Source organism: Uranotaenia lowii, chromosome 2 (genome assembly GCF_029784155.1).
Source record: "Uranotaenia lowii strain MFRU-FL chromosome 2, ASM2978415v1, whole genome shotgun sequence".
NCBI lineage: Eukaryota > Metazoa > Arthropoda > Insecta > Diptera > Culicidae > Uranotaenia > Uranotaenia lowii.
The window spans coordinates 298,024,466-298,040,917 of record NC_073692.1 but is presented as its reverse complement, the minus strand read 5'-3'; the positions used below and the strand labels follow the sequence as shown (position 1 = coordinate 298,040,917).

Genomic DNA, 16,452 nt, shown 5'->3' with positions numbered 1-16,452 from the left:
GCGTTAATAATGCTATTTCTTTGGGTGAGGCCAGCAGTACTGTATGCATCCAGAACATAAGAAGAGCTAATAGTCATGGTTGAGCTATTGGATCGGGGTATAAGTGGCCAGAGGAAGCGAGTTTCCATTTTATTCCCGGGAAATTGAAGTCACCGATGATAAGAAGCTTGTCCTTAGGTTTCATGTGACCAGTGATCCACTCAAGGGAGTTAAGATGTGGGTTGAGAATACTGGAGTCTTGTGTGCGATCAGGCGGAAGATAGAGAACGCAAATATAGAGCTCGAATTGATCCATTGCTACGGATACCCAAATTTGTTCAACTGTTTCAGCTCCTGGGGGTTGAATTTGTTTTGCTTTTAATTCGGATCGCACATTCGGATCTGATTGTAAACGAAATTCAAGTCATTCATACCTTCTTCTTCTTTCTTTCTTGGAGCGACTGCTCCAGATTGTTGGACCAGTGACAATGACTATATGCCCAAAGTCATTCATACCGTTTATCGCGATCCTTTGGGCATCGAGTTCAATATTGTTTTGTTGGATTGAAGGAGCGTTCACTTTAGAGCTTGAACATTGAGCCAGAAAACAGTGCTGAGGATTTTTTTGTTCAAGATTTTGGCGATGTTGCCACATTGTTTTAAAAGGGATCAGATGTCGCTTCTCTTATATCGCAGACACCAGATACCCAGACTGACCACTGAAGGCAGATTTTGGCGCTTGTTCCGCAGCGCTATCTACGGGTTATCGTGAAACTAACGGCCACATACACAAAAGGAAAAATCTCGATATATCACACACACATTTTCATTGTGCTTTTTGGTTTTCTACATCTAGCGATGAACACGATTGTTTTTGATTACCTACTTTTGATAGAAAAAAAATAACACGATATATTTCGAAAACCACTAAAGAACCGTTTTTGAATTGGAGCGCATTAACCAAATGTGGTTAGAATTTAACCATAAAGCTTATAAAAAATACATCGACTTCGACAGAACTGAAAATTGAATGGAAACTTGAGATTTTCTGCTCCACTTCCTTATTGCGTTGTGGTTGAAAAATAACCATTTTATGACATCTTTGGCTTCATTTGTGAAGATCACTTTCAACTGCAAGATTTCGTTAACCCCGAAACCCCCTTCAAGAGTAAGCTCAAGTTTCCCGAGTAGAAAAATATTGTGACAACCCTACTATTTGTAAATAGTTATAAAACGATCTAGGACTTGTTGAGAAAACGACAAATGGCATCGTAAAAACATTCCACTGATTGTATATTGCAAAACTACAGTATATTGAATGCGGTTTTAAATAATATTACTGTTTAGAACTGTTAAATCAGTTCAATGGACGAGATTCTTACAAAATTTTGTTGAACATTCTGTTTCAGTTAGAGTTTCTCAAAACCCTTCACCTAGCCGAATATCCGCATTTATAGAGGTTTACAAAAACTGAATAAAACAAAAGTAGAGGTGATATTTACAATATTGGTAAAACAATGTTTTTAAACAGAAAAAGCTTAATGAAAATCACAACAACGAAATATACAATCAAGTCACCATCTACAACAAAAATCGGTGTCAGATTTTTATTTACTTTTTTCTCCAATAAATCCTAAAACTTACCTTTCTTTGAAAAATTTAGTCACATTCGAGAAATATCTTCTTTTCAAAATATCTAACTAAACTTGGATATCAAACTAGTTCTTTTACCGCCCACTGGAAGAGGCAGTTGTGGAAACAATATTTTTGGCTTCGAGATGTATTTTCCTGCAAATTTAGTACAATTTCCAATCAAGTGCGTTGGTTGACATAATGATGATTCATGACAAAGAATCTCAATCATCCGACTCTGTTTAGTAAGAATAGCTTAGCTTTTCCAGTTCTGTTGTTAAGTTATATTTTCATTATTATTTTTTTGGTTAAATTTCGAACCATTTTTTGAATATCGCACGTGTAATTGATTTTATCCATGGGTAAAATAAAACAAACGTGAATTCGTCACATCAAAATCAAAACATTAAATGAATTCACTCACACAGCTATACAATATTTGACATTCCATAAAACGACAAGAAAATAAAAATGACTTTCGTTTGCATCAAGATAATACTGTTCTTTTACCATTCAAAATTCGTTTTGGAGGTGTGGAAAAGAATTGAAATCGATATATAAGTTTAGTTACAGCGAAATTATTTCTCATTTACTGGGCAGCGGTTAAGGAACATTAAAATTAGGTGACCCTTATATAAAATTATAGTTTTTTGAAGAATGGATTCATTTAGTAAACTAATTACTTTCGAAATATGGTTTTTACTAAACTATGAATAAAAGAATTTGGTTGAATGTCAAAGGTGAAAAAATTTCGGAAGCAAAAAGAAATGGATTTGAAACATACATATTGAAATATTCGAAATTCAGTGCAGTTTTTCAACAATTTTATTTTTTCGAATAAAACATTTTTAAGTTGACTTTTCTCACGCGAACTTGCTCTCGTGTAGGGATTTAGATGGGGAAAAAAGTCTAAAAACATGGTCTCTTTTATTAAAGGTTATTTTACTAACCCAGTCCAGAATTATGGCAAAATCTCGCGTAAGCTTTCATTACGTCGTATGAAACAAAATGTAAACAAACAGTTTTATTACGAAAAAAAAAACAAAAACTGACATAAACTAGTAGCAACTTTTTTACATTAAGGATATTTGTAGCCTAGACAACATATTCTATGTGAAATACAAATGTTCAAGTTGTTTTGATAACTTTTGAAGCAATTTTCTGTGAATTTTCAAGATGTTTCATACGACGTTATGAAAGCTCACGCGAGATGGTCATTACAGTTGTTTTTTGACATTTCTCACGCACATTTGAGCAGGGAAAAATACCCGGTCAACAAACACGGTCGTTTCTAAGGTTATTTTTTCACAAATTCATAAGTTTTAGTGAAACTACCAGCATTATACCACAAACACTTCCAGCGGCAAATACGATTAAAGATCATATCAATACATTCATCATATTTAAATATTATTCAGCTTTTTTTTACATTGTCTAAACACGTTCCAATCATCCCAACGAGAATGTCAATAACTTAATTCAATCTTCAAACCTATCTAAGTACGAGGTACCTATCTGTGGTACGAGCCGAGAAACAGTTATGATAAATTAGAATTCAAGTTTTTCAAGGAATTCTATGTAAATTATCTTTTTGGTAGCAGTCAACCTTTCAGATTAAGGTGAGCAATTCTGAACTTAGTGAATTATTTATAACAATTATTTTATTATTTATAATTAATTTTGAAATCGAAACTGAATCTCAAAATGAATTGGCTCTGAACTAAGGACCGCTATAACGTTGCGTTTGTATTATTTTTTATTTTCATCTCAATCGATCAACAGTCATTGTTTGTATAACATTCATCTCTTATTATGATACAGTAAATTGAAATAAACAATTAACATTGAAGACAACAACGATAATGAAAATATTTGAGATAGAATTTCAAATACTTATAGGTGATTCGATCAACACATTTTTCATTGGGCTTGTTAATTATCAAGTGTAATTTTTTTTCTTGATGAAGCACAGTGGTTTCACGATGCCCCGACAGATGGCGTATGATTCTGCGCGACTTTCAGTTGTATGGATTCAAGCGCCTCTGATCAGTCTGGGTATCTGGTGTCTGCGCTTATATGAATAAAGTTCACTAATCTCTAATATCTTAAAATTTGAGCAAAAATGTGTCAATGGGCACTTTATAGAAGATGGAAAATAGGCTTAGGAATTTCGGCCTTAAGAAAGAAGTATTTGATGAAACATCAAAATTATTTGAATTTAGATTGCGGAAGTTCGCGGAGATATAACTCAGTTGTTTAGGTGCTAAATTTAGATTAAGCTATATTTTAGAAAAACCACTAATCAAGATCATGCAAGAATTTGCCAGAGCAAAACAAAACCTAATTAAAACGTTGTTTTATGCAAAACAAGTGCTTTTCAGCATCAAACAAGTTTTATAAAAAATCACTAAATAAGAAAGTAAAATTTTGAACCTGCGCACTGGTCGGTAGATGGATGAGAGAAATTTGACATTTGAAAGATTTTTTTCTTTTTTTATTCAGTCTTTCTCCCCCAGTGGCAGACGAAGGGACTGGCGTATATGAGGAACAGTCAATTGAGTTCCACAAAGATGACGAAACAAAAAAAAACTAAAAAAGATGATTTCGGTCGCCACAAATAAATTTTGTGTTGAGAAAACTCCGGACGCATATAGAAAATAATCAAAATTTTGTAGATTTCTATAGGATTTTTACTTAGAAGAAATAAATGGAAAAATCCGCTATCCTGACAACAATGTTTCCCTTCCATGAATGAATCCGACAAGCCGATCGCATCGATTCATTCGGTCAGCCAGATTCATTCGAATACCGAATTCCGAATCCGACTTCAGTTCGATTCTTGAGGTTGACCGTGTCGGATCGGAAAGTTCTGTATATCGGATTTCGCGAGTGCTGTTTTCGTCTGACTCCCCCTCCGGGAACGCGATTGTGGCTGCTGGCTGGAACATCTCCATCTTAAAGGTGCGCGTGGATGTATTTCGAGTTTTTTTGACGGTATTCTGGTGGTGATTCGTGCAGCCGGAAATAGGTGCACTTCCGGTGCTATTGGAAACCTTTTCGAAGAGTGAATTTATCAAAGTTCTCGGTAGTTGGTGGGTTTCCGTTTATGCGAGGTCCAAAACATGGCGACATGATTGCTATTGTTTGAGAAGAAGAATATTACCACGAAAAGGGAGAAGTCGAAGAACATCTCGACGCGCTCGACGTTACGATATTGGTGTGCGCGCGGCGCGGGTGGTTCCATCGATTCTGTAACTCGGTACGGTTTCCGGTTGGTGTGTATTTTTTTTTATTGTGAGGGAGGAATTTCCGGTGACCAGCCAGAGTGGGTTTTTTTTATTATTGTGTTTTGGGAAGCTACTGGAGCAGCATTTCACTGACTGCTGTGATAAGGCGAAGATCACTGGAAGAACTGTGAGAAGAATACCAAAGCAAAGAAGGGACGCATCGGGGATTCTGTTGATCCGAAAACCCAAGGAACAACCCAGCCAGAGCTGTCAGAGGACCGATAATGACGTCTTGACATTGACTCTGATATATTATTTTATATCATCGGTGAGAAGAATAACAAAATATTATATTTTTTAATTATAAATTGTTTTAAAAGCATTTTTTTATTTTAAAACTGATTTTTAGAGAATTGTCGCTTGAGAAATACTAATTGGTATTTTGCAAAATCAGTTATTAATAAGTTTATAATATCGATCAAGACTCAAGAATACAAAAAAAGCCTTTTAACTTATTTACCATTCCTAATAAATTCAAGGTTCTTAATCCAAATTTTCAATAAATTGGAACGAATTAGGATTGAAAATATGTAGTTAAAAAAATTAAATACAAAGGGTGATTCAACTTCCATCTTCTACAGTTTTACTTTCGCTTTTTCAACCGTTTAAAATGTTGAAAACAGATATCAAATTTATCAATAAAATAAATACATTTAACTCTTCTGGATTTTCGGAAAATCGAAGGGGGGTGACAAAATAAGAATTTTATAGTTGTTCCGGCCTTATAGTTGTTTTAAAATCTTTATATCAATAGACTTATATCAACGATGCAGTTGGTAAACTTTTGAAAACATTTTTCTTTGTTTTTTGAAAATTTTTAGAATATTGTAAAGATGCTCAAATTTGAAGTTTTCAATTACATCAACTTTTTAATTAATTTTGACAATAATTTTTTTGAAATTTTCTCTTTGTTTGTTTTAACCTTTGAGTAAAAAAAGGAATTTAGACAACAAATTTTTATCCGAATTGAATATTAGTATTTTTATCAACAAAGCCAATCAATAATACCACCTTATAGTTTTCGCTATAACAGGACCAATATAATTTAGACAAACACTATGAAAACGCTTTTACGTTCTTAAATGTCGATAACATACAAAAACAAAAAAAAGGTCAAAAATGATTTGAATTTCATAAAAATGAAAAAAAAAAAAATACAACCCAAAAACCAGAATGACCAAAAAAATAACTAAAAAATAATGGAGAATGAAAAAATAGCAAATATGACAAAAAAAAAACAAACATAAATAAAACAATAACAGTGCTAAGTGCATGAAAACATGATAAGATAAAAAAAAATTACTATAAATAGTGAAAAGCTGACTTAAAATTATGTTAATTATGATAACAATTTTTTTGTATAATAAGTAAAAAGAAATTGAGAAAAATATCGTTCGATTTTGGCTATACCAAATGTTCGGGCGTGTTGCTAAAATCGAACGGGGTCTGTAATATTAAAAAATAAAACTGTAGAATTTGTTTAATTTCTCAGAAACTATCTTTGAAATCCGAAAAAAAACCTGAATGGAAGATGATAAATTGTTTTAAAATCAGTTTTCGTTTTATAAATTTTTTGATTATTAGTTAGCAATGATCGGCTTTACTCAAAATTGAGTAATTCTAACACTTTCCACTCAACGTGCACAGCCCTCACCTCGGACCGGTGAAAAGTGGTGTTATAGAGTTTTATTCTCTGGCCAAAAAAACTAAAACGAAGAAGAAGAAGAAGAAGAAGGAAGTACCGGTGACGAGAAAGACGAATTCAACGCGCAGCTGAAACGTGAATACGAGCGCTGCCCAAAACATGATATCATGATCGTCATCGGGAATTTCGGCCAGGAGGAGGAATTCAAACCGACAATTGGAAGGTTCAGGGCACACCAGCTTACCAACGAAAGCGGCCTTAGACTTACAGACTTCGCCGTCTCCAAACGAATGGCCACACGTAGTACCTTTTTCCAGCACCGCCTCCCACACAAGTACACCTGGAGATCAACGTTCCAAACGCAATCACAGATCGACCACGTTTTGATAGACAGCCGGCACTTCTTGGACATCATCGACGTCAGATCCTGTTGAGGCGCAAACATCGAGTCAGACCACAATCTGGCGATGGTGGAGATGCGCCCAAAACTCTCTCCGTAGTGAACAACATACGAAACTGACGTCCGCTTCGATTACACTATATCAAGTAATGCCTCTATAAGCGTTCATTGTCGATGATCAAGCAGCATGATAGACCCGTCATATATTGGCTCAATTTGTCATAACGTCAAAAATACACTAGGGTGATACAAAAGCCAAAATATGTGTTTTGTGCCAAACAACATGAATCCGCCAAATTGTCTGTACAGCTGACCTCGTGGTAAGATGTCGGCGAGCGAACTCAGTCTGCCCGGGTTCGATTCTCGGACGGGCAGCGAAACTTGTAGCGCTGATGTGGTCTAGTGGATAGGCTGGCGCGAGTCTGGTAACCCAGGCGTACCGGGTTCGTTTTCCGGTATCGGCAAGAAAAACTTTTGGGTTCGAATCTTATAAGCTGAAGCTTATGAGTCATGATCGAGGAAAAGTGCGAGATTAAAGATTTTTATCAAATAAGAGTGCAGTGTTGGGTAGGATGCAAATAATGATACAGTGTGCCAAATCAAATTTAATAAAACTTTTTTTTATTATTTTGAAAGTGTGCTTAATTTCTGGAACAGTCTATAGTATCCACCTGAGTACATGAAGCCAGTTATGTCAATATGGGCTGAATAAATCCAAGAGGTTTAAAATCGCAAATAGAAAAAAACAACAGAAAACAGTTATGCCTCTGTGGTAGGGATGAAAAACGCAAAACCGTAAGAATCCCTGAAAAGAACAAATAATGTGGACCAATAATATGGAGACCACATAGCCATTGGTCACTCTGCCCTTTAAAACAGGAAAACCCTACCAAGAATAAGCTACATATAGACAGTATGTTCCAAAATAGGGCACCAAATTGAAGACGAATTCTTTGTCGATATTTTTATCTATACTAAAAATCGTCAAGGTCCAGCTGAAATTTCCTGTCAGAAAGCCATCTGTTGACAAAAAAGAAAACCAAGTGAGGTAAACTTGACTGCAAATAACCTTTCGTTTCCGTCCCAAAATAAATCACCACAAATTGGCAACTCTGGGAAATTCCCTACACATCTGAACCGAAATGTTCTCACCAAGAAATATAGATAAAAAAACAACGGGGAAAATAAACCATTGCCAGGCCAGACCAGAATAGGGAGTGCACGCATTCATCCAGCTTGATTGTTAGAAGAACTACTCATTTTGGGAGCGTATCGTCGAGCAGCAAAGAGAACGAATCGAGAGCATCGAAGCGGGAGAAACCGTAGAGAACAGCACCACAACCAAACCTATACCAGAAAATTTGGGAAGAAACACCACCGTGCGAGCGAGAAGAGGGCGAAACGAACCTTCTTCTTCTGCTGTGGCCGTGCGGATTTGGGAAAAAGTGTGTTGTCTCCGGGTTGGTTCGGTTTCGGTGCTGCAGATTTTTCCAGCTTTGCAGTTTCGAAATCCGGTTAAGGTGGATTAATGAATTGAGTGAGTTAGTTCCCTCGGTCTCGATGAAGTTTGGGAAGAAGTGGTTCGAAGCCGATTGGCCGCCCATCGTCCAAAGTTGATCCGGTTCCCGGTGCGAACGTCACGGACAAAGCTAGCCAATTTTAGGGAGTTTTCCCGAAAAGAGTGCTCCCTCCTATATAGTGACCTAAAAGGAACCGAACAAGTTGGGGTTCCCGAGGTTTGGAAATATGTGTGTGTGTTTTTCAGTTCAGGGAAGTGGCCGCCGATTTTTGGGCAAACCGAATAAGTGCAACTATTGATTGAAAAGTGAATTTTTTTGGACGGACACGCAGCAACATATTCTCTAAGCATCTGGAAAATTGCAATCATCGATCCTTGTGCTCCCATTCCAATTGCTTCCACCCCCATCACTACCACCACCAGCAGCAGCAGCATACAAAAACATTAGGGTTGGTACCAGGCGGCAGACCTTTGTCTCCGCTTAGCTATCCGGGTCAGGGATGCCAGGTGAACTTCGGCGAAATTTGACAGTGTAGAAGGTATCCTGTCAGTGATATTCTTGTTAACAAGAAAACAACTACAAGATCGGTTGGTTTCTTGGACAAATTTATTTTATATTTATGTACATCCTTGCTTTACGAATTGTATCGATATGTTTCAGAAAAAGTGACCTTTTTTGTAGGAGTCCTCGTTAGTGAAATCGTGCTGAAAGTGAAATTTTCTTGATGGTTGAGCCCCAATTTTTGTCATAAAATAATTGTATCAACAGCAGATTCAATGATATTGAAAGTTGGATTTGTGCTCAGTTCGCTCATTAACTTTACTTCAATTGATAAGAAGTAAGTTCAATTTTATTCCACCACTTAGACTTGCGTTGTTACTTCATAATTGAACAGGTTATGGGTCCAGACCCGTTTGAAAAGGAATATATATGGGCGGTGCTTTGCTTACTTAAGGATAGCAAATGCTACAGCGACCAGAGAGATGTGCCCTGTAAAGTTCATTTGAAGGAATATCCCGGAACATTCCCGTACCTCTGAGCTGCGCTGTGAGCTTGTCTTTGTTGAAGTTCAAAAGAATCAATTCCGTTGCCAATCAACATGCGGTTCGAGACCAGAACCTTTTAGCTGATGTCAGGACTCTAACTAAACCAGCCAGTCATCCACAACCTACAGTGAAGAATTTTTGAGTGCCAAGAAAACTGGAATAATGCATTTGTGGCTAGATATGTTATTAGGATGTCCCCTAGGATGGCAATGGATGTATGGGAAAAATTTCATGATCAAATTTTGAAAACCGACCATATAAATTTTGTAGATTGGCCCAAAAAACTGACCTATGCAAAATTTAAGCTCAATCGAACTTGATTAAGGGGTGCCTCAAAGCGCTCAAAATTTCGGTTTTTTAACCCTCGAAAATCACCAGATCTCGACGTTTCATGCATTTCTAAGTTATTTAGCATCAAAATTAAAAATTCATTTTTTCGAATGTCCTTTGGTCCCCTTTAATTTAAATCTCGATTTAGTGATTTCTGTGGCTAAAACTCGAAATTTTGAGCCCTTTAAGCACCCCTTAATCAAGTTCGATTGAGCTTAAATTTGGCACAGGTCAGTTTTTTAAGCCAATCTAAAAAATGTATATGGTCGGTTTACGAAATTCGACATGACCCATTTGGCTACCCCCCAAATGTCCACTGTTTCAATTATACTGTTCGATGTTCTCGTAGGGTAGATTACAAGTCTTCTAAGTCAACGGTCATGATATCGAATCCCGGTCATGACATACATGAGATGCTAGCCATCATATCCTTCGAAGATGTGCGCTTAAAGTTAAGTAGAAGAAATCTCTTCGAGAAAACATAAAGTTTCATTGGGATTTAAAAAAAAAACTAGGTTAGAAAGAACACCAAAAACGGGAAAAGAGTTCCTTTTCTCTGAGTTTTCAAGAAATATTTTTGCCCAAGCAAGTTCTTGAACAACTTGTACTGGCTAGAATTTTTGTGGAGTCCTGAAGTCGGACGGGAAAAATCGGCATGGAGCCAACCAACGTACAAACAGTGGTGTATGAGACTCGAATTGATAAACAAGCAGCCTACAGATTTCACAACATCTCTACAACGCCCAGCAGATGGGCCCTAGAACCCTCGAATGACCTAAGCAGACTGTTGCCAGGAGAACCGACTTGGCAAACTTCGAAAGTCTGGAGTCACAGAAGCTGTCTGAATTACAGACAGTCGTCATTAATGTCAATGAGGTTCCATAATCGTTTGGATGCACGATTTGGAGCCTTCTGCACTCCTGTTTAAATAACTATATTTTAAACTGAATTTAAAGCTTGTGCGTCAGGCCCGTGCGAAGAACCAGTCCATGGGAGGTGAGAAAGGGGGAGAAGTGTTTCAAAATTCAAATTTTGCTAGAAATAAAAAAAAAATCCAAAAATACACAGAAATAAGGAAATTGATTTCTTAAACAATGTTCCTACTTATGACCATCACTCAAACTCGGAAGAATAATAAATTCTACTGTCACAATTCAAAATTAAACAGAATCATTTTTTTTTTTTTGAAAAAACGAACACACTTCATGCTTTTTTGAAGAGATTTGAATTCTACTTAAGATAAAAGCGTATATCTTTCCATAGTTTAATGGCTAGCATGCAGCCCACAGAAAGAGTACTATGTGTGCCGTGATCGAGACTCGATCTCATGACCTCTGGTTTAGAAGACTTGAACGCTATCCTCTAGGCCGCGATCGGCGGCTCATACGGGGGCAAATCTCAGATCAAAATTTCAAAAAATCTTACTAGTAGAACTATAAAATTTGGTTAATTTGTTTGAAAATTATTTTTTTTTTAATTAAAACAAAGAAAATTTGAAAGATGAGTTTTTTTTAACTTAAAAAAAATTTTTTGTTTAATTTTATAGACAACTCCAAGGAATAGCATATTTGACTCCAATGTTTAATGACTTTTTCCGGAAAGACAGCAATAGATAATTCAAAATGATGATCCTTATTCTGAAAAAGAAATTTACTTGAAAATAAATTTTAGGCAGTCTTTTGTATTCAAAAATTCATTGAAAAAATTCCGCTTTTTTTTATAAGAATACTAGCTGACCCGGCAAACTTCGTTAAGCCTTTAAATTTCCCAAAAATATTGAACATGTGAATAAGCAGAAAATATGTAAATAATTATTTACGCTCATGAAACTGGATTGTTACCTTCAAACGGAGTGAATCGACACAGTTTTTTGACTATTTTCGTAATACTTCTGTCATATTGTGGTACAAGTGCCTACCTCCAGGGGCAAAAATTTTCGAAGAAGATTGACTTCCAACAAAACTGGAAAGCGAATATCTTCTGGGATAAAGTTAAAAATCTATTTTCTTCCGTTTTACATTTTTTTCATTTACAGAGGATCCTTGACACCGATATGTTCAATTTCAATTAACCCCAAGATAAGTGCCAAAAAGTGTTTTTTTTTAAATGCGTCGTCATTTTAAGCATTTTTGATCAACTGTCTTTCCTTTTTCGCCAAATCCATGTTTGAAATTTTTTTTATCGTATAGGTACCAAATTTGTAGGAATAGCACAACACTTTCCATGGTATGAAATTTTGTTATTTTTTTTATGCTGCAAATATATAAATATCAACAAATTTTCATATACCATTCTGTTTTTCGTTATCTATCATGCATTTGATATGTTCTCTGTAATAGATAATCTCCTCTTAATTTTCAAAATCATCTTTTTTATATCGACTTTAACCTATTTATCGAGAAATGGATGCTTAAGCACTGAACAAAGAAATTTAGAACATTCAATATTTGTGTATGTACACATGAAATTTGTATTCACAGCGATTTCAAATCAAACGGTTATGGAAATCTTTTTTTACTTTGAGATCTTGAAGTAAAAATCAGAAATGAAATTCAAAAAAGTCTTTGCAAATCTGATTCAGTTTTCATTATCTCTGTTTTGGATCTTGAATGATATTTTCGTCGAGACAATAATTTTTATTTTCCAAGCTTCTTGTATTTGAAGATGTTATTGAACCAATTATCTGTTTTAGATTTCTGATACTGAGTGTTGGATCAAATTATGAATTTTATTTTTACAAAGTCAACCCTATTTATATCCTTAATTTTTTTCAGTTTTTTAGCACCTTAGTATGAAAGGAAGAAGTGGATAGTATCTAACATTTCCTTGGTTTTCTGATGAAATTCACATAGAATTACAAAGTTAATATCATTCTATTCTCGAACTAACTCATTACATTCTTGACGTTTACAAAAACCAAGTAAATCAATTTATGGTCGTCTTTTTCTATTAATTAAAAAATATACGTTCTCTTGATGTCATACCATAAATATGAACAGAAGATTCTGTAATGGAATATTTCATTGTTATCTGTTCAGTTGTTTTGGATATGTCGAAACTTCCACAGTCATACGTAGAATATTATTTTTCTTGAATAATATGACAGTCTTTCATGTCTGGTGGAATTTCTTTATCCGCCTTTTCGTCGTCCATTTTGTTTTGTCAAGTCATCTAATTCTAAACCTAACCTAACTTACCTATTTTCACTTCTGCTTATTAATTTTAATAAATTCCTTCCTTTTCCTGTGACCAGGCTTTTTCTCTATCTATTACTATATTTTACACTATTTTAATATTCTGGCACTGCCAAAGCAATTTTATCGAAATCCAAAAATCCTTTTTTCAATCGAATCCACGCGTGTTAAAAGAAAAAAGAAAAAACTTCCACTTCCACAAATTGTGACCGGCTGGCTTCACGGTTTTGTCGATGGACTTTTTTGTTTGTTTTTGTTTAAAGTGTAAACGTCAAAAGTGTACTAAAATTTGAATTTTGGCCGAAAATAAGTATTGTTGTTGTTTGAATTTCGAGCTGATGCTGGTCTGCTTTGTTTATGTTTTTTGTTTGGGAAAATCATAATATCACAGTTGATTTCAGTACCAACACGTGAAAAGGGTCTATGATCATTTATGCCGTTTTGAGAAAAAAACGACTTGTAAAACTTTGCAACCATTTTTAAATCGCTTATTATAATTCACGTGAAATCTTTCAAGTTTATATTATGTGTATAGCACCAAACCGAATAGCGACAGTAGGACTAGCGACGCTTTTTTGCTAGCGGGACCCAAAGGGTGCGTATACAGGAGCATTCATTAATATGAAACATACGTTGGTCGGCATTCAGGGGTGTCAGGTGTCCTGATTTTTCAGGATTTGTCCTGATGTTTGAGAGGCCGTCCTGATTTTTCAAAAACGCTTGAATTGTCCTGATTTTTGAAAAATGACCTTTAAAATGTCCTGATTTGTCCTGATTTTTAAAAAATATACAAACTTTAACTAAATTTATTGTTAAATGGTGAGAAAATCAAACAAATCTTCTATAAAATAGTTAAACTAATTTAACCGATGATAATCTTTGATTCAAATGATATTTAAATAGTGTTTTTCAATGTTAACTTCAGGACATAGAAAGTGGGAACTGGCACCCCTGGCCCAAGCTGAAAGTGTTTTTTTAGTATCAGTTTTTATTAAGCCGATTTTCAGGTGTTAAATATGTGCTTTTGATAAATAATTTCATTGTGAGCGTTGCTGAAGTGTTTGTGCTACTGACGGTTATGGAGGTATAGGTAAAATTGTTGCAGATAACAGGTAATTTAAGAATTCTTATTTTTCGATTTTGCAATGGTTGTGTGATGACGCGTCAGTGCATGGTGGTTCTAAAAAAATCCGCTAGTGACATACAGATGTCACTAGTAGAGTTTAAAAAAGGTTCGCGTACCTTGTGCTACCGACATCTGGTGAGTAATTTTGTTTTTGTGCTAGCGCTATCTAGGGAATGATTTTTAAAATGTCTGTTAGATATGTGATAAAAATGATAAAACTATTCGTTTTTCAAGATAAAGAGATTGAAACACATTTGTCATGAAACGCAAACATAATTAAAAAATCCTTTATCCTGAATCAAGTTAACATAATTCTGCGCGCGCGTGTGTTTGTGTGTGTTAGCGTGGTGAAAATTGACGTGATTAGGTTTGTTCGGTCGTCGGTGTTAATAAATAAAGTGTTTTAATGCTGCTGGAGCAAGAGAGCAACAATGGTGATTTGCTCCTCCGTTCAGTTGCTTGCGAAAAGTGTGCACCAGGCAGGCGAGGCGCGATCGGATGCGTTTTTTCTTTCCTTTCTTTTCCTCTTTCTCTCCCCGTTTGCATAATGCGTTAGAACGTTTTTGCTCGTTAGGTCGTTCTTGCTCTTCTCGTTTTAAACGCGTGAAAAACTTCGCTGAGTTGCACCGGCGTCAAGTAAATTATATGTGTATGACAATGCCACGTTAGAACGTTTTGCTATGCTCATATTAAGCGCGCGATAAAATTGTGCATTGTAAGTGTATGGCAACGCCACGCCACGTTAGGACGTTTTGCTCTCCTCGTCATAAACGCGCGGTAAAATTCGGTGAGTTGCACCGGTGCTAAGTACATTGTATGTGTATGACAATGCCACGTTAGGACGTATTTGCTCTAAATAAAAACGCGATGAACTCGATAGTGTGCGACGCGACGAACATTAAATATTTAACTTTGCTTTGATCACATCCCTTCCCAAAGGGAATCCAGATCTAATTTACCTTCCCCACTGACAAACCACCCTTCCTGTGACGACCGTGGAGATTTAGAGGTGTATTCGGTCTCTAGTAGCAACGGAAGTCGAACTAACAATCCTTCCCTTTCCCCGATGAACCGTAAGGACGTGGCCGGCGCCGTTATTGACCATATAAGATAAGGAACCTTCGAAACGTGTACACAGAAAATGGTAAGCTAATCCCAAGCCCCATTTATTTGGATCTATGTACAATTTTGATGGTTCTTGTCAATCACGGAGAAGCAACTACTGAAATGTACGGTTTATCTAAGCTCAAGCTCAAGCTCAATAATATGACAGTCTTTCATTTTACCGGAAAATAAACAAAACAAAATAACGGAGTAAATAAAAGAGATCAGAATTTTTCCCGTGCGTATCCTGGTCAGGCAAATTTATTCTATCTTAAAACCTAACAATATCCGGGCATTCGATTTCAAAATTGTCAATCAAAAATCCGGGCAATACCAGGCAAATTTGGGCTAAATTCAGAAACTACTCAAAAAAAAAAAAACGAAAAGCACTTTACTAATTTTTTTTCTTCGAAACGCATCAGAAATTTTGGAAGATGCCTTAGAAGAATCCGACAATTTTGAATCGTATTTAAAGCATCCAGAAACCGTGCATGATTATTATGTTAAAAATTGCTCAACAAATTTCGTTTTAGTACGCAAAATTTAAAAAAAAATTAACTTAATAAGAGATTTTTTTTATTTGGCAAATGAAATGACTAAATACGTAAAATTCGGGTTTTTTTTAATCAAAATCCGGACAACCGGGCTGGACGACTTGACCGGGCCCTTTAAATTTTGTTTTATCAATTACCCGGTCAAGTCCGGGTAAAACCGGGCAATCCGGCTAGCTTTGGGTAAATTAGCTTAAAACATGTTAAAGTTGCCTTGATGTTGAAGAAAAAATGACAATTTTCGAAAATAAGTATACTCCATGCCGGCTTATTGCGTTCTTTTTTTTTCTCCCCATACGGAAGGTGAACAATTACATCCAAGTATCCATTTTACTGGTGCCACGTGAAAAGTACACTTGCAACGAAAATGGGCGCCAAAACTTCCTATAGAGAGATGGATGAACATCAGTAAGCCTTGATTGCTTTTGGCGCCTTCCTACTCTGGGTGATTCCAATGAAAAAAAAAAATGAAATCGGGTGCCATGACTTTTATTTGATACGAATAAAAACTAAAAATTAATTTTCAAATTCCACAAAAACATTTTCGAAATTATCTCTCCGTTGTGTTATTCTTCGCGTGAAGACGAACACAACAACAAAATTGCATGCAAATCGGATGATCCAGTGAAGAGTTTTGC

At 35.8% G+C, this 16,452-nt stretch overlaps 1 protein-coding gene across 7 annotated transcripts in view; it reads left to right on the top strand.

The window, feature by feature from the left end:
• Positions 1-4,439: 4,439 nt before the first annotated feature.
• Positions 4,440-16,452, top strand: part of LOC129750133 (protein enabled) — a 168,352-nt gene continuing 156,339 nt past the window's right edge. For 4 of the 7 annotated variants that reach the window (XM_055745369.1, XM_055745368.1, XM_055745367.1 and 1 more), the window contains exon 1: positions 4,440-4,936. The gene's annotated coding sequence lies outside the window, so the exon portion shown is untranslated. Of the gene's footprint in view, positions 4,937-8,458; positions 8,481-16,452 lie in introns of those variants that run through there. The other 3 variants (XM_055745363.1, XM_055745366.1, XM_055745364.1) reach the window with 3 other exon arrangements.